Source organism: Centruroides vittatus, unplaced genomic scaffold (genome assembly GCF_030686945.1).
Source record: "Centruroides vittatus isolate TY-2023 unplaced genomic scaffold, ASM3068694v2 contig_5, whole genome shotgun sequence".
In the NCBI taxonomy this organism is placed as follows: Eukaryota; Metazoa; Arthropoda; class Arachnida; order Scorpiones; family Buthidae; genus Centruroides; species Centruroides vittatus.
This window is the reverse complement of record NW_027122286.1, coordinates 2,355,299-2,376,158: the sequence shown is the minus strand read 5'-3', so window position 1 is coordinate 2,376,158 and position 20,860 is coordinate 2,355,299. Positions and strand designations below refer to the sequence as shown.

General features: G+C 32.8%; 1 protein-coding gene across 2 annotated transcripts in view; it reads right to left on the bottom strand.

Moving 5' to 3' along the window:
- The window catches only part of LOC136978210 (golgin subfamily A member 1-like), a 59,280-nt gene extending 46,000 nt beyond the window's left edge, over positions 1-13,280 (bottom strand). For both annotated transcript variants that reach the window (XM_067273867.1, XM_067273868.1), the window contains exon 1: positions 13,163-13,280. The gene's annotated coding sequence lies outside the window, so the exon portion shown is untranslated. The remainder of the gene's footprint in view (positions 1-13,162) is intronic.
- Between the last annotated feature and the right edge of the window lie 7,580 nt (positions 13,281-20,860).

Sequence of the window (20,860 nt, the reverse complement as noted above, 5' to 3'; positions counted from 1 at the left end):
AGATAAACTGTATAGAGCAATGGAAAATTCAATCGTTACTAATCTGAAATACAAATTGTTTTGGATATTTCATTTTGGAATCAAATTAGTATCTTTAAAAAGATATAGCTTCATTAATTATGGTAATAAACATTTTGTTAAAATTGTAGTAAGTAACATTGTTAAGTCATACCACTAAACTGTTTCAACTTGCAGAAGACTGAATGAATACAAAAATTATGTAAAAATGCTTTAATAGTTTTGAAGTGATCATTAAAGCAAGTAGATAGCTATTAAAACATTTATAACAAGATTATAATTTTACTAGCTGAGGTATCTGGCTTCACACAGGAAAATGATATATCCTGAATATACATATAAAGTTTCGTAGAAATCAATTCAGCTGTTCTCACATGATACTCGAACAGATAAATATAAATTCAACAGTAGCCTACTGTATATTCTTCTCAGACTGTCTTGAATGTATGTACAGTTTCATATAAATTGATTCGACTATTCTCATGTGATACTCAGACAGACAGATGTGGATTCATTTTTATATATAGGTTTATAAATTAAAGAAAAATAAAAATTTGGTATTTCATTACTTTTTTTTCTAATAATGAAATTGTTATTTTCTACATTATAAAACAGATTATAAATTGTCAATAGTGATCAATAATCTAAACTGCCTATAAATTTTGGATTAAAAACAAAAGCTGTTATGACCAGGTCACTTCCCAGAGTATCTTGAAATTTTTAAAGGCTCAAAAAATTTACTTTACAAAATTTTGAAAAAATTCTACAAAAATAAATTTTTGAAAATACTGAAATTTTAAAATATGAACTACACAGAAATTTCATGTTTTAAGATTGTCCCACTATAGAAATATTACTTTGAATATTTTCTTTAAAATTTATTCTTTTTTCCTGTTAAAATAGACAATTAAAATTAGAATAAAATTTAAAAACAAACTGAACATTCCCTAATATATTCAACTTCAGCAGAAATTTGATTTTGTTGAATTTCAATTTATTAGTGATAATGACATAACAATAGCAAATGATATTTAGATAGGTTCATTTCAGTAATGTATTATTCATATATAAAATTTGATAAATTGCATGAACATTTACAATAGTTATTTCTTTATAGTGACAAATCATGTTTTATAGTTATTGTAATTTATCTAACATTTCTCCATGATTTTTTTCTATTTGATAAAATAATTACTAGATCACATTTGAATCATTCCTGCTTTTTTTGAGTTCTGTACCATAATATAACAAACTAAATATACACTTAATCAAATGATGTTGATAACTTTATTTCAAATTAACTGCATAGTTTGTGACAAAAAGTTATTAAATGAAAACAAAAATATCAAAATTGTATAAATAAAAGTATAAATATCAATGATATCATACACCCAGAGTGACAAAAAGATACTATGATATGTATTTTATTACCATATTGTAAAGATCTGGATATTTATAATTGAAAAAATTATTAAAAAATTCTTTATCATTCATAAAATCCCTAAGAGTCAAAATAACAAAATCCCAAAGCATTGGTGCCAGAAAGGAACAAAGGCGAGACATTATCAAATTCTTGCTGTTACAGTTATAAAAAGTAAATAAAATCTCACCATGACCTGGATGACCTGAAGTATTAGCATGTTACTTTCAGATGATGTACTAATAGGATTCAATGTCCAAAACCAAAATTAACAAATTAAAAAAAGACCCAATATAAAAAAGCATACAAACCGAAGTTGAAGTCACATTAACTACCTCAAAACAAAAATTATCAGAAATCATTTTAATAGTGGACAAAAAATGTTATTTCTAAGGACAAATTTTAAGAATTGCAGATAAGATCCAGAGAGAAGGAACCAATTTTATTAACAGGTAAACATCACTATGGTATCTCAAACATATGGAATCTCTCTCTAAATACCATAAAAACAAGCAAAATTCTATCAATATTACTAGCAATTTTTATGCAAGAATTTTTGCCACATTAAATATTTTTTTTAGTATATATGCTTTAAAGGAATCAGCCTTCTTCCAGACCCAAGTGATATCTTTTATTATGCATTTATGTCAGAATCCTAACATCCAAAAATCTGTAACAACAACAAAAAACTATACTTAGTTGGGATGCAAATCTTGTGGTTCATAGAGGATTGTACAAAAGGCTGTCAAGGGAAAAGCTAGGGAGTTTTTCCTGAGCACGTAGAAAACTCTTATAAATTAATGTTATTTTTACTTACAAAACTAAAATCTTAAAGACTGCTACTTATTAATAAAAACACATTTTATGTATTTCATTTGTTCAAACACAAAACAAAAAAGGAGTCTTCTAAGAGGTAAAGATGACCATTCAAGCCATGGGTACCATACTAAGCTTTAGAAGGTCCTGATTGTAAGGTACTTTGATATTTATCATTTCATTTCAATGTTCTCCCCAGAATCTTTTGTTCTACCAGAAAATCAATAAAAACTGTTGGACAAATCCCCTCATATAAATAACCTTGTTCTGTATTGAACAAGTTATTGAAAGACCTTTGACATTTTAGGTTGAAATCAGTGTTCCTGATATTTTGGAACTGTTATAATTACTTTGACTACTTTTGTTTTTTTTTAAACTAAGTAAATTAATTTGAAAAAATATTTTCACATTCGAAAACCAATTCAATACAATGATTATGTAAGTAAATTAGTCTGATTTGACTTCTTTTTTTATGCTTCTTGTTTAAAGATTTTTATTAATTTATATGAAACAAAAAATTTTTCACACATCTATGTAAATATGCTTTTTAGAGATGTGAACATATTTTTTAAGAAAGATATTCATATAGCCATGTCAAAACTATTTGAGGTGTTCAAATGTTACTTTGTATACAGTATACTAAATCTGATGATGCTTTAAATGTAACATTTAACAAAGCACATTCACTGCAGAAAGAATTTTCAAGTACACAATACTGTATTATAAAGAACAATTGATAAGGAGCATTGAAAGAAGGTCTCACAACCTTTCTTTAATAAAATAAGATTCAATGTCTAATATTTAATATATGAAAAGATGTTGAAAAACCTTTTTCATTTTATATGACTTATAACAATTGAAATAAACAACTGATATTATCAAAACAAAATACTGATAATACTTTCAAGAAAAATTATCAACAGTAAAGTTTGTTTACTGAAGTTGTGAAATGCACTCTCAAGTATATTTGCTAATGTTTTAGAATATGTTCTAAATTAAATTTATAAAATGTTTTAAAAAATTATTTAAGTAAATTTTTTCTTACATGTGTAATGATGTTTCAAAAAATAATCCTAATTTATTTTTGTACAATGATTTTCCAGCTCAACAAGCATGATTATTACAGGAAAAAATAAGTTTTTAAGATATATTTCTTAATAGTTTATATTCTAGTTCCACTTCTTTGTACAGTATGTACATATATATAAAACCATGCAAATAAAAAATGCATTATAAACCATACTATTTATTTTTCAATGAAAATATCTCTTTAAATAATAAAACATCATTATTAGTTCAATTATTCACTTTTTATCATAAATACATCATGGTTATTTTCTAATGAACATGTTATCAGATTGAACACACAAAAATAATCAGCAACAACAATTACAACACAAAAATAACCAGCAAAGATATTACAAGTAAAGCTAACTGAGAGGCCAGATTAGTGAGACTCTCACTAATCCAACCTCTCAATTATTCAGCATATCTTCTAGTGAGATTGTTTATGCTCTTTCTTTTTGTGAAAATGTTAGTCATGTTGCATATCCTGTTTAGTTGGGTTCATTTATATATACATTACTGCACTTTAACACACCATATTATTTTGCTCACCTGCCTCCAAAAAGAATCAGTATTGAAAGATGACTGTCGCACCATTCATCATACACTCTAAGTCAGTGGTCCCCAACCCTATGCCCGCGGGCACCATGGCACCCGCCAATCGTTTTACGTGTGCCCGCCACTGTGCGACCACAATAAAAATAAAAATATTTCGGTTTTCGATAAAATGCTATGTAAAAGTTTTTTCACTTTGAATGATTAACCATTCAAAAGTAGAAATGGCGTCCAACACAGATGAAAGCACAAAGCGAAATGCGACCGATCTCTTTTTCCCCTCCTCCAAATCTGCACCAATTCAATTTCCCATACCTGAAATGAAGTAAATCGGTCTGTTCTGAATACCATAAAATCAAAGTAGGGAAACGTGTAGGGCCCGTAACTTGGAGTGACCTAGAAATTTCAGCAGTCGTTAACTAAAAAAAAAAAAAAAAAAGGTCAACAGCCATCCGTGTGTCAGAAGTAATCTCCGCCACGATATCTCTCGCACCATCTAGAAATATTCCTGGGTGACACCACGATATCCGCACCGGGTGTCACCCATGCTAATGTCACATTATATAAGATTTGTTTAGAAGCAACTTATTTAAATGGGGCCCCAATTTAAATTTTGTCTAGGGCCCGCTAGAGGCTTAATCCGGCGCTGTTAACTATGTCCAAATATAAATTCACCTTGAAAAAATAAATGGTGCCCGTCGTCCAGCCGGTATTCTAGAATGTGCTCTTAGGTACAAAAAGGTTGGGGACCCCTGCTCTAAGTGATCCAATAATCTCGTTAATCCGACACCCCCATGTAAGGAATGGCCTGATTAGTGAGAATCTACTGTATTCTAAAAATATTTATATTACTTAAACCAATGATTCTAAATATTTTCTGTCATCTACATCTGTTTAATTTTTAAAAAATTCTCACAATCCTTAAATAAAAAAAATTAATAAAGTTTTCTTAAGGTAAAATCATCCCACTTTCTCACATTTATTTAGCTTATCTTCAGATGCAGCTTAAGTAATTAAGATAAAAATTCATCTTTGCCCATTCGTCAATATAAAAATATTTAGGATTTGATTCACAACAGAAAAAAAATAAATATTATATTTTTAAAGTTAACATTGGTACACTTATACTAATATCTTATTAAAAAATCAGTACACGTTTAAAAAAAAAAATTATATTTAAAATTATGACAAATAAAATTTATTATATCAAAAAAATAAAATCAGCAAGAATAAATTTTATAAGAAAAATGCTCAATTGAACTAATAACTAGTGAATCTTATAAGCAGATTACTTATCAGATATTATTCATGCTCATTTCATCTTTCTCTATCAAAGCAGAAACAGTCATCATTTAATATATGAAACAGAGAAGCATATAAAAATGGAAAACTAAGAATAATAAATAATAATAAGTGTTTCTATCTTCAATTTGTATTTTCATATATCAATGCACACTTAATATTTTTTTTTTTACTCTCAACGTTTTCAATATTTAAAAACAATACTTTGTTTCTTTTTAAAAACTGCAACATTAGCCTTCTCTTTTAATATACATGCATTTTTTTTCAATTTCAAATTTTTAATTATAATCTATGCAATTTTGAAATATAAATTATTCAGATCCAAGTAGTTTTAAACTTTGCATATTTTATACATTTAAATAAAAAACTTTATTTTGAGATGTGTATGTGTATATTATATAAACACATTCCTATTACAAACTTGAACGGCATATAGAGTGGACTGAGTACATTGATTTTTTTGTCCTGTGGATTCAAATTTGGAAATGGAACTGTTTTCAAAATAAAAACCTGTAAAAAGCAATAAAATATCTGAAGATTTCTCAGCTTGTTTAATTTCTTAATGGCAAGTTGCTATAGAAACTGTTCAAAGAGAGCCACCAACATTGTTGCAGGCATGACAGCTAGATTATGTTTTTATACACTATCAAATTCCACACATCCTGAATAGAATGCACTGTAACTACAAGCAATAACATCTTTCCAGATTCCACAGGTGTCTCATACTCTAAAACTCTTTAAATAAACCCCACAGGAATCCAACAGTCAAGTCAGGAGACTGGTAGCCATGTCTCTGGTCCTTTACCAATCCCTCTTTCTCTAAATTTTCAGTTCAGATAGTTTTTTCAGACAGCATGAGGGAAGTACATTGGAAAACATCATGTTGGAACCAAACTACATTTTCCAATAAATTCCATATGGAATGTCTTCCATCATCTTGGGTAATGTTTCTTGTAAAAAAAGTTAAGTAGGTAGCAGCAGTGAGACATGATGGTAGAGTTACCCAGTATGCTCAATCAAGTTATACCCTACAATACTTGCCAAGCAATATGCACATTAGTTGTAAATTTAATACTTTCTGCATTAAACTTTAATACTATATTATATTACTACATAAAAAACTTTAATACTATCTGCATTAAATAACATGAGGTTTTGCATGATTCCAGACATGAGTGTTCTGAGAATTAAAACATTCTTCTCTGTGAAAACAATCACCTGTGGGAACAATGGCTCTTTGGCACATTGATGCAGAAATTAACACAAGATGCAAAATCAGCTGAATTCAAAGCCTGCACATTTTTATAATGATAAGAGTATAGTTACTGCCCATGCAACACTCCAAACTTAATGTGATCCACATAGATCGTGCAATGGCTCTGGTATTAGCTGCTGGTTTTCTCTTCAACTTGATGAATTACTTCTTTGTCAAATGCAACTGTAAAATGCACCCATAGAGCACCAAACTAGATTCTTCAGACTGTAGAGATCCACATTTCTCTCAAGTACTGTGTAATTCTGACAAAAACAGAGTGAAATGGTAGTAGACAATATGGAAGCTCTCTTGGTAAAGTCCACAAGCAGCTCTTTTATTAAATTAAGCTTCTCTATAAACTAACAGCATATCTGTGTACTCAGAAAATAGATACATTCCAGATGCATCAAACAGCACATCAATAAACTGTGATGTACAAAAATGTGTTCTGATATCCACCAATGAGTTCATTGGTGCAGCAACCAATATGCATCATACTCATCGGATTGTGGATATGGTGAACTCCAATGAAGCAATATGACCGCCTCCATGGTTTTATTTAGAAACTTTATAAAATAATCACAAAAATTGAATACGATGATTAGCATATATTATTATTTAATTCTATATGATGTAATTAAATATAGGATTATGATTTAAACAGTATTTTAATATGTCTAATTGCTGTAATTGAAACATATGCTTTGTTGCTAGTAGTAAGTACAAGACTAGACTGAAAATGGAGTATGAAACTGTTGTTTTGTATAAAAGTTCTTTTAGGCTTCATCATAGCAACAGTAGCAACTAATGAAACTTTCTATAATAATAATTTACTGAGCACAGCTTATTTTTGTGGATCAAAATATTTAATTACCATCATCATTTTTACTATTCAGTTGTATTAATCCAAAGTTATTTTGACAAGTCTGCAAATGCCAATATAGTGTTGTTTGCTTCTGCCATCTTGTTAGGTTGCCAGATGTTCTATTAAAAGCTTGTTAAACCATTCACCAATCATCAGTTGTGGCTGAGACTGATGCATTCTGGAATGTACCCAATGTGTATATATCCATGTTCCTTATCCCACAAATATTGAAATGAAGAATGTCAGTGACTTTTTACACACATTTCTACACCCATGGATATTTATATGACTGTGACTGGAGGGTCGGCACCTCTTTAGTGCCTCGTCAGGATAGACATGGAAGCCAAGACAGCATGTTGCTTTGGTCACGCGAGCGGCCGCGTGCACGGACGATCAGATTCGGGATGGAGTGAGAGACAGTGCACCGGAAGTGACTCACGCAGAGACAGCATTAACAAAACAACGTTTATTTGTAAAGGACTAAAAAACTTTATATTACAATACGTAAATTCTTGACAGTGAGTGTAATAGCTAAAATAGAGTTAGATAGGCCTAATTTCGCAGTTCTCGAGAGAGAGTTTACATAAGATTTGCGTGGCAATAAATACCTTATAGAGGATCTTGTGAAGGGTCTTGGTCTGGGGTGCTCTGGTTGAATGAAAGAAAGGTTAGGATCAGAAAACAGTTCAGACATCCAGTAGATGTTCGTGGGCAGACGTATCTGAAAAGGGTGGTGACATGCAGAGCTTGGGACAGAGATCAGGCGATAATTTTTCACTATCAAGGGACTGGCGATGACTGACTCTTCAGCCGCCAATTTCAATATCAGTATGATATAATCCGGCCAAGAGGTCAGCAGATCGCAGGAATGCGTCGGTTTTGCCATCGAGAAAGTGTAAGAAGAGATTCTTTCAGGTAGTAGATGACAACAACCACTGAGCACATATGACGACATTGACAATCGAATTTTGGGAAAAGGTCAGATCATCACATGACACTATGGAGTGTTACCAGCCATAGTGAAGTCACTGGCATAAAAAAGTATGCAAAAAGCTCTTGTATCAGCAATAAATTACCTAACTAACCAATTTCCTTTTCTAGCTTGTAATGTCAAAATGGTTTATTTTCAGATATGGGTCCATGGGACAAAAACTAAAATACTCAGTCCACTCTATATACCCTCCAAGTGTAAAATAGTAATTAATTAACATTATATATATCACATAGCTCAAGAATCAGTTGTATATGCAAGCTCATTTTTATGTGCGATTTTTATTTGTGCAGATTTTTTTAATGCGAATTTTTAATTTGTGCGGTATAGTTGGCGACTAGTCTCGTGCGATTCGTCATGTCTCACGTTGACTTATTATAGCTAAATAAACTTATTATAGCATAAATGCACTTATTATAGTAATATTATTGCATAAATATGCGAAAAATGAAATAATTTACTTTTTAAGTCAACAAAACACCACCTGGACAAAAATATGTAAAACAGACGATAGACCAGACGATGCAGTCAAGTGCTGACATCTGTTGTCAATAAATTCTATTTCGTACGGTTTTGAGTTATTTTCTATGTGAGACTTTTTTTAATGCGGTCCCTGTTGACCGCATAAAAAAATTATTTTTTTAATTGTGTTGCGAAAACTATTATTTACAGCCATTCGTGAAGTTTCGTGAGATTTTTTTAATGGGTCATAAACTAAAATACTCAGTCCACTCTATATACCCTCCAAGTGTAAAATAGTAATTAATTAACATTATATATATCACATAGCTCAAGAATCAGTTGAATCAAAACCATATGAATTGCTCAAACAGGTTAACTGACCAAAAATCACTTTTTATATGCAACTTTGTTTCAAGATAATATATTGCACATAAATAATTGCTGGCATTAAAAATTCTTTTAATGAGATGTTATCAGTATTAGATAAGATGATTTCATTAAAAAAAGAAGCAGTACAAAAAGTATAAATTAGAGAGAAAAAGAAATTAACAGATCATTTAAAATTCTTCTAAATTTGAGGAAAAAATCTAATTTTCTACCTGTCCCAAATTTTTTCATTTCTAAAAATATTCCATAAAGCATATTCTTTATAGAGAGGTTTCATGTCGACATCACGAGTGACGTCATGAGCATGCGCAATTGTCCAGCGCCATCTTTGTGACTGTTTGTGACTTGTTTACGTTTTGTGTGTGTTCGCGTGCGCTTTAACTGGAGTTCTTGTGTTGTTTTTTTTCGTCGCGAATATCACTATGGTGATTTGTTGTGTAATTGGGTGTAATGCTAGTTCACTCAAGAACAAAGGAACATCATTTTTTAAAATTCCCGGCATTATTTGTCATCAAGGATCCCAAACTGAGGAGCTTTCACGACGAAGGCAAACTGCATGGCTCTCGAGAATTAACCGGAAAAATTTCGTTACGAATAAAGTGAATATCAATACAAGAGTTTGTCAGAAACATTTCATTTCAATATTTACATTAATAAACACTAAGTTATATTTTAAAACCTAAAAGAGTTTACTGATTTGCTTATATTAATTTAGTTAGGTATAGTGCATTTATAAACGAATAACTAATGTAATTTCAAGCTTTAGCTAGTGCAAACTTATAAACATTACACGTTAAAACTAAAAGCAAGTAGGCTTATTATATGCTAGTTTCAACTAGAAAATAAAGGTACTGAACAATTTGAATTAAAAAATTTCCACAGCTGTTTTTAATTAGACTTTTACTTTCAGACAAAAATTCTTAGTTAAGAAATACGTAAAAACACGAGTTTAAACAAACAAAAGAAAACATATCTTTCCAAGCAATATTACTTCGCTGTTATTCATTACTTTTACTTTTATATCAGGAGAAACCCAGCCACTTGTTAAATAGTTATGGGCCTCTAAAGATTTATAAGCTTTCATTTGTGACAGGGTGTAGAAATTTGTTGTCAAAACCAAATAGTTTATAATGTCACCAAATTCTACTTTCGGCCACAACTCTTGATCTACGACGAAGTCTGATAAACTGGCTTCGTATGGATCGCCTTGAAATAACGAAATTTTCTCTTCGTACAGAGCTGCATCTCGTCCTGTTAGACCGCTAGAATAGCCCACAAGAAAAGAATCTTTTTTAACTTAATCCATGATAATAGAACTGCAGTATTTTTGTACGTTTAAACTAAAAAAAGACGTCGAATAACAGACCACGTGCAAGCTAAGCGAGCGAAAACTACCACAAAAATGGCGAATGGGCGGAGCAAACGTGTGTTTTATCACGTGACATGCAACCTTGAAACCTCTCTATATTATATGTAGTCCTATTTTTAAAGATGAAAATTTATAGATAGCTTATTTCTTATAATATATGAAATTTTTGATAAAACTGCCAAGATGATAAGTATATGCTTTAAAAATTCACAAAAGAAAATATCCAATTTTTTTCACAAAAAATCCAGTATACTTACTGTCCTGATAATTTTATTAGTACATTTTTTTAATTGTACTAATGCCAGAGGAAAGATTTTAATGTTTTGCATATTGAGACATGAAAATATCCAAATACTTTATCAACTCTGCCATAAGACTGTTATTGAAGTGCAAAACAAGGATGAAATGTAAATACATTTTTTAACATATTGTTGGTTTTGAAAATTTTTTGTGAATTTTTTACGTATATATGTTATGGACAAAGTAATTAATATGGGCATTATGAATAATGACCAACAAAATCAGGCATTGTAATAAATTTCAAAAATTTATCAAATTGACCAGTCATTATGAATACTGCTACCACCTAGTCAGGTAAAGTGAGGAGTGATCATCCGACATACGCTAGCCAATCAGAACTTGCATCTTAGTTGTGCTTGCATATTGCATTTAGTACCGAATTTTAAATTTATGGGACCAGTAGTTAATCTTTTTTCTTTGACAAAAATAACGATCATAGAGGAATCATTAAGTGACATGAACAACCGATTAAACGAGTTAATAACAGAAAAAGGTGAAAACAATTAAATTTTACAAAATCAGCATATTTGTTAATGATAGAAAAAGTGAGAGTCAAAAATAGAAGTTACTTCTGACTTACCGGAAGAATATCAGTTAATAGTACTTTGAAATAATTCACAAAAAATAAATATTTCTAAATGAAATAAGTGGAGTTTTTTTTAAGAAATCACTTTGCCCGACTAGGTGGTAGCAATATTCATAATGACCGGTCAATTTGATAAATGAATCAATATTTATCACACTGTGCGTCCTTTTTGGTCATTATTCATAATGCCCGATTAATCACTTTGTCCATAACATATATAAAGCTGTTTATTCCTCAATTATTAACTAACCAGTTGTTATATTTTTTATTAATGAAAGATAAAAGGAATATTTCAATTAGTTATGTTACAAGATATATTATTAAGGGTAGGACATCTAGGTACTAAAAATCATAAATAGTTATAACTTGTACAATTTATAACTACCAGTAATATGATTTTTAATGCCTAGATGCCATAGCCTTAGTTATTACATATAATATTCTTCACAAGCTATAATAAATAGTAGATTAATTACTAATAATTAAGAATTCAGCTTATCAAATAATTGTTTTTTGATATATTTATTTCTCATACATTATATAATTCATCTGAAATTACTGAATCAAAATTTAAACATTTCATCTCAGATAATAGACTATAAGATATGAGCTAAAATTTTAACAATTTCAGATTATATATTATTATACAATTTTATTACAGTATAATTATTCCTAACCTATGTTTTTTTTATCTGCAAAGAATTTCTAACATCTACAAAAATTACAACCCAAAAAAACTGTGTGATAAATCACTCACAATTTTTGTAAAAATAAAAATTTGGTTAAAGTTATATAGATATTTTTATTGCTAATTTCAATCTGTTTTGAAATAATTTCTTTAGCTCTGAATATCGAAAAACTCAGTCAATAAGAAACTATTCTTTGTAGTAATGTTATGTAATTTATTTATAATTTTGTCATCAAGTTAATTAGTTTTTTACAATCAAAGAATTACATATATAAAAAAGCACAATTTCTTTTTTATTGGTCTGGGCTAAAAATGTGAAAAATTATTAGTTCAGAACAAATTTTGGAGATTTACTGATATCGAATTCAAACTATATTCCTATCTATTACCTGCTAATTAGTAATCTGGCACATCTCAATCATTATTTCTCTTGTTTACATGTCGTTATTGACATAGAATTTAAAAGTATTACAATTTTTATTAAAAGTATCAAAGTTTTTATTCTAAGAAAAGCAATTTGAATTCGATTTACAGTATGTTTGAGGCGCTTTAATTGTACAAGATATTGCTATATTATACAGTATTATATATTGTTATGTATATGTACTGTTTATATGTATGGGCAACAATATTCATTTTTATATGGTATTAAATTTATTGGGTATAGAATTGTTTTTTCATTTGTTTCAATCATACATAAATAGTAAATATCTATCTTTCCTCATAATATAAAGAAAGCATGGCAAGATTCTAGCTGTGAATGAGGCAAATAGTGACCCCCTCATTCAAAACTAAAATCATGTGGCTAAATTCTTACTGAAAACATCCAAAAATTTAAATATGGAGCCATATTTTTAATTAAATGAGAGAATTGAGTAATGTGAAATCATTGTAAATACAACAGAAGTGCTGAAGAGTCTATTTGTGTAATTTAAGGCTTAAATTAATCCAAATTAAGAAAGAATTATAATAAATAAATAATTTATAAACTTAGTAGGATTAAAGACGAAAATGTGTAAATTACTTTAATGATAAATGTTAATATTTAAAAAATATATAATAATAATATATTTATAAGTATACCTGAACGAATAGTAATTATTATTTACGAAGAATATCCATACAAATCATGTTAAACGTCAAACATTTAAAACAGAGTACGAGACAGACGTGTCATCCTCCATTACAATAACTCTTCTTCCTACAGCGACAATTAATTGTAAATATTATAATATATTAAAGGAAGGATTAATTAAAATTTTCAATTTTTATATTTATTTGTTCTTTAATGCTATGTAAAAGTTTAATAGTTAAAAGTTAATATTTTAAAATATTATTATTTTGGATAATAGGATTTAGGTCAATTACGTCATTTCGTAAATATTTAGCACTCGGTTCGTGATCTTCCGAATATATGACTCATTATGTCTCGTAGTTTAAAAAAAATTATAAAAATTATTATTGTGGTATAAGATATATTGTAAAATTTTCATTCTAAAATTAAAACACTTTTACTTATTTTCTGTCGTTATGCAAGTTCTAACAGTATGTTCAATATTATGTAGCTTTTTTTTTTACTCTTTCCACTCTGTGGGCAGTAAGAAGGCCTTAGTAATTTAGTAAGCCCATTTATAGGTTCGGCAGACCCACAATGGAGCGGCCGGGTGGTGAGGAACGGGAGCAGACATATCCGGTCGGACTACCCCTTCGAAAAAGTTCTGGGGATTTTTCGACCTGTCTGGATTCGATCTCGGGTCCTCCAGAGCGGTAGGCTGCCACCTTGACCTCTCGGTCATTCGGCGGTCGAACATCATGTAGTAAAATTTTATAATTAGCAAGTAACAATATGAGATGCATTTGGTTTCTATTATTGAATTCTTTTGCTATCACGTATAAGAATTCGAATTTTCTCCAAATTAATGTGATTGACAGCCGGATGACCGAGGCGATTAAAGCATCAGTCTCTCGCTCTGGGAAACCAAAGATTGAATCAAGACGGACAACTCCAAAAATTTTTCATGGGCGGTCTGTCTGTCCCGGATATGTCTGGCCCTGTTCCTTAAACACTACGCCGTTCCGAATGTGGATCTGGTCGAACCCACAAGGGATTTGGAGAAAGACCCGCTCAGTGCCCACACAGCAGAAAAGTAAAAAAGAAAAAAGAAATATAATAAATATTAAAACAACGGTTTAACATATGAATAAATATTAAACCAGTAGCGACCAAGAAAAGTACTGTAATTGTTTGAAATTGTAAAAATGGAATTTGTTTATTTTTCTTGTTATTGGAATGAAAATCAGATATTCCTAATCATAGTTCCAAGTGCTTTATCAGTAAACTGGTTATGCAATTCCTGTTTTTATTAAATTCATCAACGAAGAACTTTGTTTGAACTTATAGGTTTTTCCCAAACCAACACAAAATTTTGACTAAATGTTCTTGTATTAAGAAATTACAGATCAGGCAGAAAGTGCCCAAAAAGAAATTTCATGTTTTACGCTGATCCTAGTTTTCATAAATTCATTTTTTAGACCTAAATTACTGTAGTTTTCGAATTTATTGTTTTCATTTGTAAATCAGAATCAATTAAATCCAATTCTTTCAATCTAAATTCTTCATTCGAAATGCAAAAATAATTTGAAAACAGTTTAACAATACTGATAAACCTTTTCTTTCTCTAAGTTGAAAAATCTTTTTCAAATTCATTTTTTTAAAATAAAAATGATAAAAGTTTAAAAACTTTCCAATTAGGCTCGGAGTTACTTTTATTAAAAACTATATAAAATTTGAGAAAATTTGTCTGTTCCAACTAAAGAGATTAAAAAAAAAAAAAAAAAAAAAAAAAAAACAACATTCAAACAGTTAAACCAGGACAAGGTTGTTTTTAATTGTTACACATCATCATACAATTACCTGTATACATCATTTTTTAAAGTTTGATAATTGTGACACGTCCATTCAATTTGACTAGGCAAGTTGAATGGCCGTGTCACATGAAAAAAACTAATGTGCCACACTTTGACTAATTCTGTCCAACGGCGGATTAATTTGATATAGTTATTTTAACTTAGTAAATATATTTTTCCTTCTCTTTCCTATTCATATTATCTTTACTTCCTGGAACCCTTCCCTGACCGGTGCTTAACGGCTTAACAATAATTGACCCCATTATGGACAATAGGACTGTACGCAGCCCTGAGGGGTAGAACCAAGACAAAGAGTCACTTTTGAGTCAGAGCTGAAGGAGGAAAGACGAGAACGAGAAAGCTCCCGAATACGTCTTCGAGACCACGTGGGTGAAGACAAAGAGAACTTTATGTGTAGTGAAAGTGTTGACTGTTTTTTTTTTCTCGTGATTAAGAAGAGATTCGTCATCTACACCGTTATATGTACCGTTATGTGCACCTCATTGCATTAGCACCAAAATAGTTGGGTACCCATTCTTTTTTTTTTCTTCTCCTATCAGTTATTTTATTGTCATAAATTCTTCTATCATTCTTCATTAGTTGTAATTAATTATAAGTTTAGAATTAAGGTCTATATACGTTTGTAATCGCCCTTTGTAAAATAATTATCTATGTATCGGAATAGTCGTCACGAGACCTGAGGCTTATATCATTATATTTTTGTCGGGTTCCGTACTAATACTACCTGTGTTAGAGATAGAGATATTATAGCTGGCATCCCACAACCCTTCCTGTATCTATATACGCGAATAAAAGATCCTGTTGTAAATATTTATACCAGTTTCTTTGTATACCACATTCGCGATCCTCACAATGGCGTCCGCGACAGGATGCCAGTATTAATGGTCCAATTCGACTGTGAACTTATCTCTATCCTGACGGTGATTTATTCGGTCAGTAGCCCGATCTGTGACTTTGTATTATTTTTTGCTATTGTAAAAAGGTCTGTGGTATTATGGCGACCAACTGTCCTGTCGAGACAACTACATCAAACAATATGACCACATCCAATCCTCCTCTTGTGGTTACTGGGTTTCTGGGGATGATCCCCACGTTCTCGAACTCCCAGAATGACTCCGTTAACATCCAACAATTCTTTCAGACAGTGGAAAACATATCACGTCTGGCCGAGTGGAACGACGACGTTAAGATAGCTGTCCTCCAGGCAAAACTGAAAGGGGAACCCCTAAATACATTTTTTTGCCTCCTCGAACAATACCCAGGTTCATTTAACGATATTAAACGCGATCTTGTAAAATGTTTCGAAAGGAAGGCCCCTAAAGAAAGGAATGTAATCGATCAAATTATGAGCATTAGACAAGGTGTTAACGAGTCAGTTACGGACTATGTAATTCGCGTTAAAACGTTGTTCTCCAGGACAATTAAAGTAAATAACAATATGGCAACTTTGAGGGACAATGTTATCTTGGAAAGATTCGTGAAAGGACTGAGTAATCGAATCAAACCCAATGTTTTGAGGCGCAATCCTAAAACATTAGAGGAAGCGTTTGACTTCGCAGAAAACGAGGAGCAGATCGAGGCTGAGTGTAGTAATTCAGCTGACAAGAGGAACATCAACATCGCTTCCCAACATCCTCCTAACAATCAAGGTAGTGAAGAAGATATACCGGGAGAGGAAAAAGGGCACGAAATAGATCGTATAAGGAACCTGGAAGAGGAAGTTAAGTTGTTAGCTGATTCTGTAAACCGATTAATTCAAACGCAAAAAGGAAATACTAATCGTAGCGAGCGCCGTGCTTGCTTCATATGTGGTGAACATGACCATATCGCCCGGAATTGTCCTACCCGAAATAAGCGTAATTTATTTAAACTGAACAAGGAGTATGGTGAAGGTCAGGACCATACTCTCTATTCCGAAATTAATCTGACCCCTGATGTCATAATTTCCAAAAAGGGTTTACCCATAATTGAGGGCTCCAGTCTCGGAAGGAAGGTAAGGTTCTTAGTCGATACTGGTGCCGAAAATTCTTTATGTGATCTGACTATAGTTGAGGCCATTCCTAGAAGAATATTAGAGGGCCTGAGCATTGAGAGCGCTAATTTCGGGGTTAGGGGTATTAGCGGTGCGGTGAATAGTTGCGAATACCTCCTTCATACTAAAATAAAATTCTTGTGTATTACTTGCCCTATAGATATCGCTTATATAAGGTTTCCTGAGAACTTGGAGTATGAAGGCATATTGGGGGTTGACATTATATCTAAACTCCCTGAACTACTGGAAAGGGTTAACGATGCTTTTAGGAAGGAGTCCTCCCAACGATTAAACACCTCTAGTAACTCACTGAACTGTTCCAACTCTGTATCTGTTAAATTACCAAATTTAGAAGGGCTTACCGAAGATGTTAGAACCAAAATTATTGACATATTTAAGAAACATCCCCACTGCTTCGCTTCCGATATATCTGAGTTAAAAGGCACGAAAGATTTTGAACATCTACCCATTATCGAGACCCCAGTCCCCATAAACGTCCGTCAATATAGGATCCCAGAATGCTATTTAAAGGAGCTCAAAAGGTTAATATCCTCTTATGTCGAAGCAGGGATCATTGAGGAAAGCACTTCAGAATGGAACTCCCCAATCCATGTCGTGGAGAAAGATAACGGGGAATTGCGTATGACTCTAGATTTGAGACGTATCAATGAAGTAACTCGCCCCCAGGAATTTCCCCTGTCCAGAGTGGATGAAATTCTTAGCAAGCTTCATGGCAACCAATACTTCTCTGTCCTCGACCTAAAATCTGGTTACTTTCAGATCCCCCTTCACCCCTCTGCGAGGCCTATATTTGCTTTTTCCACTCCCTGGGGAAAGTATCAAATGTGCCGTTTACCCCAGGGAGCAAAAAACAGCGGCCGGTATTTTCAGTATGTTATGACTAAGCTCCTCGGCCAATTTATTGGAATAAATTGCTTCGTCTTTCAAGATGACGTCGTCCTTTTTTCAAAAACTATTGAAGAACACCTTACCCTTATTGATAAGATATTAAGCATCTTGGACTGCGCTAATTTGAAATTACACCCCAGTAAAAGCAAATTCATATTAGAAGAGGTCTCGTACTTAGGTCACATAATTAGACGTGACGGCATCCTCCCTGACAAAAAAAATGTAAGTGCCATTCTTAATGTCAACCCACCTGTAAATGTAAAGGGAGTTAGGAGTTTCCTGGGGATGGTTGGGTTTTTCCGCGCCTTCATTCCAAATTTCGCAGAGATCGCAACACCCCTTACCAATTTAACTAAGAAGGGTATAAAGTTCAAATGGGATGATCATTGTGACAATAGCTTTCAAAAATTCAAACTTTTATTAACTCAACCCCCTGTTCTTGTTCACCCTGATTTCTCTGAACCCTTCCATATATATACCGACGCCTCGGAGCTATGTGCTGGCGCTGTTCTGGGACAGATGAGAATAAAAAAATTTGCCCCGATCGGTTACTTCGGCAAAAAGTTTCATGGGGCAGAGCTCAGATATTCGACAATTGAAAAGGAGTGTCTGTCCATTATACTAGCCCTACGACATTTTAAACCAATCATCCTAGGCCATGAAGTAAATATTTATTCCGACCACAAGCCGTTAACTTATATCAAAACAATGCAAAATCACAACAAGAGATTGATGCGTTGGTCAATCGAATTATCTGATTATAGTTATAATATATGTCATATCAAGGGAAATTTAAACCCGGTTGCTGACTGGCTTTCGCGCCCTGAGATTCCCATTGGAGAGTTTGGATATACACAAGATTGTAATGTGAGCGCTAAGGATCGTAGTTTCTGGGAGAGGGTCGTCGAGTCTCAGGATCAGGATAAGTTTTTCTCTAAAATGAAGGAGAATCTAAAAAAAATTTGTACACTCGAACCCGTGGATTCTTTCGATGGCATCCAACCTGAATTTCAGTTAGAAGGCAACGTATTGGTTCACGTTAAGCCTGATCAATACAGGTTACGTCATTGGAGGCGACCTTGTGTCGGCCCTAATATGGTTAGCGAAGTTATTAAGGCCTTTCATAACTCGGATGTCGCAGGTCATTTTGGTGTAGAGCGAACTGCCAACCTAATTGATCGCCATTATTATATCCGTAATGTTCGCACTTTAGTCCGCCATTTTATTCAAGAGTGTATAACCTGTCAAAAATTTAATTTGCATCGGCATCGTGCCCCTTTTCAACAGACTGAAACGGCAGAGTTTCCCTTCCAAAAAGTAGCCATTGATATCGTTGGCCCCCTTCGTGTGACTCCACAGGGGAATAGGTACCTCTTCACTATCATCGACATATTTACTAGGTACGCAGAGGTGGTCCCTATAAAGGATCAATCAGCCCAATCTATTAGTGACGCTATATTCAATCACATTGTGTGCCGTTACGGTTGCCCAGAGGTCATCATATCCGATAGGGGCAGTAATTTCACTTCTAGGATTTTCCGTGAGACTTGTGAGCTTTTGCACACCAAGCATAACATGACGACTGCTTATCGTCCATGCTCAAATTCGGTGTGTGAGAGGTTCAACAAGTCCATTTGTAGCGTCATCTCCCGCATATCGGGCGGCAACAATAAGGATTGGGACTTATTCGTTAACCCTGCGACCTTTGCCTATAATAATACAACTCACGCTTCCACTAGAGAGGCTCCGTCCTTCCTCTTATATGGCTACGACCCCCGGTTACCTTGGACCTTCCCTAGTAATGATACTATGATCAATGGGGATGAAAACCAGAAAAACAAATGGATTGACCGTTTGAATATTATACGTGACAACGCTTTCGCGTATGGCAAGCAAAAGAATTCCCTTAATAGAGAACGCATAAATTATGGCCGTAGTTATAGCACCTGGGCAGCAGGACAGAGGGTATGGTTGTTGAGAAAAAGCACTACAAAGAAACATGGAAAGTTCTCTCCCAAATACTTGGGACCTTTTAGAATTTCTCGTATCTTAGGACCCGTCACAGTTGAACTAGAGGGTAACGCGCGCCGTGAAAAGTTTGCTGTCCATTCGGACAGGTTGAAACCATGTTTTTTTCCTGTAAAGTCACATAATTTGAAAAGAAATGACAAGACAACCCCTCTTGTTAGTGACGTAGAGGATAGTGAGACAGAGGACTACGATGTTCCTTTGGCCTACCTCCGGTATACTCCAACCGCTCCAGTTCAAGATCACCAGCAAAAAGAACAATCTGAAGATACAACTTTGGACGATTATCAACACCTTTGTAAGGGAGGTAGTGACAAGCCTGGCCCCACCCACAGTTACCATCTTCGTAACAAAAAAGTCGATTACCGGAGGTTACACTACGGTAACTGACTGTTTCGTGGGGGGCATATGTGGCTAAATGCCATTTGTATAATATATAGTTATATTTTATTTTAACTTAGAATATATTTTTCCTTCTCTTTCCTATTCATATTATCTTTACTTCCTGGAACCCTTCCCTGACCGGTGCTTAACGGCTTAACAATAATTGACCCCATTATGGACAATAGGACTGTACGCAGCCCTGAGGGGTAGAACCAAGACAAAGAGTCACTTTTGAGTCAGAGCTGAAGGAGGAAAGACGAGAACGAGAAAGCTCCCGAATACGTCTTCGAGACCACGTGGGTGAAGACAAAGAGAACTTTATGTGTAGTGAAAGTGTTGACTGTTTTTTTTTCTCGTGATTAAGAAGAGATTCGTCATCTACACCGTTATATGTACCGTTATGTGCACCTCATTGCATTAGCACCAAAATAGTTGGGTACCCATTCTTTTTTTTTTCTTCTCCTATCAGTTATTTTATTGTCATAAATTCTTCTATCATT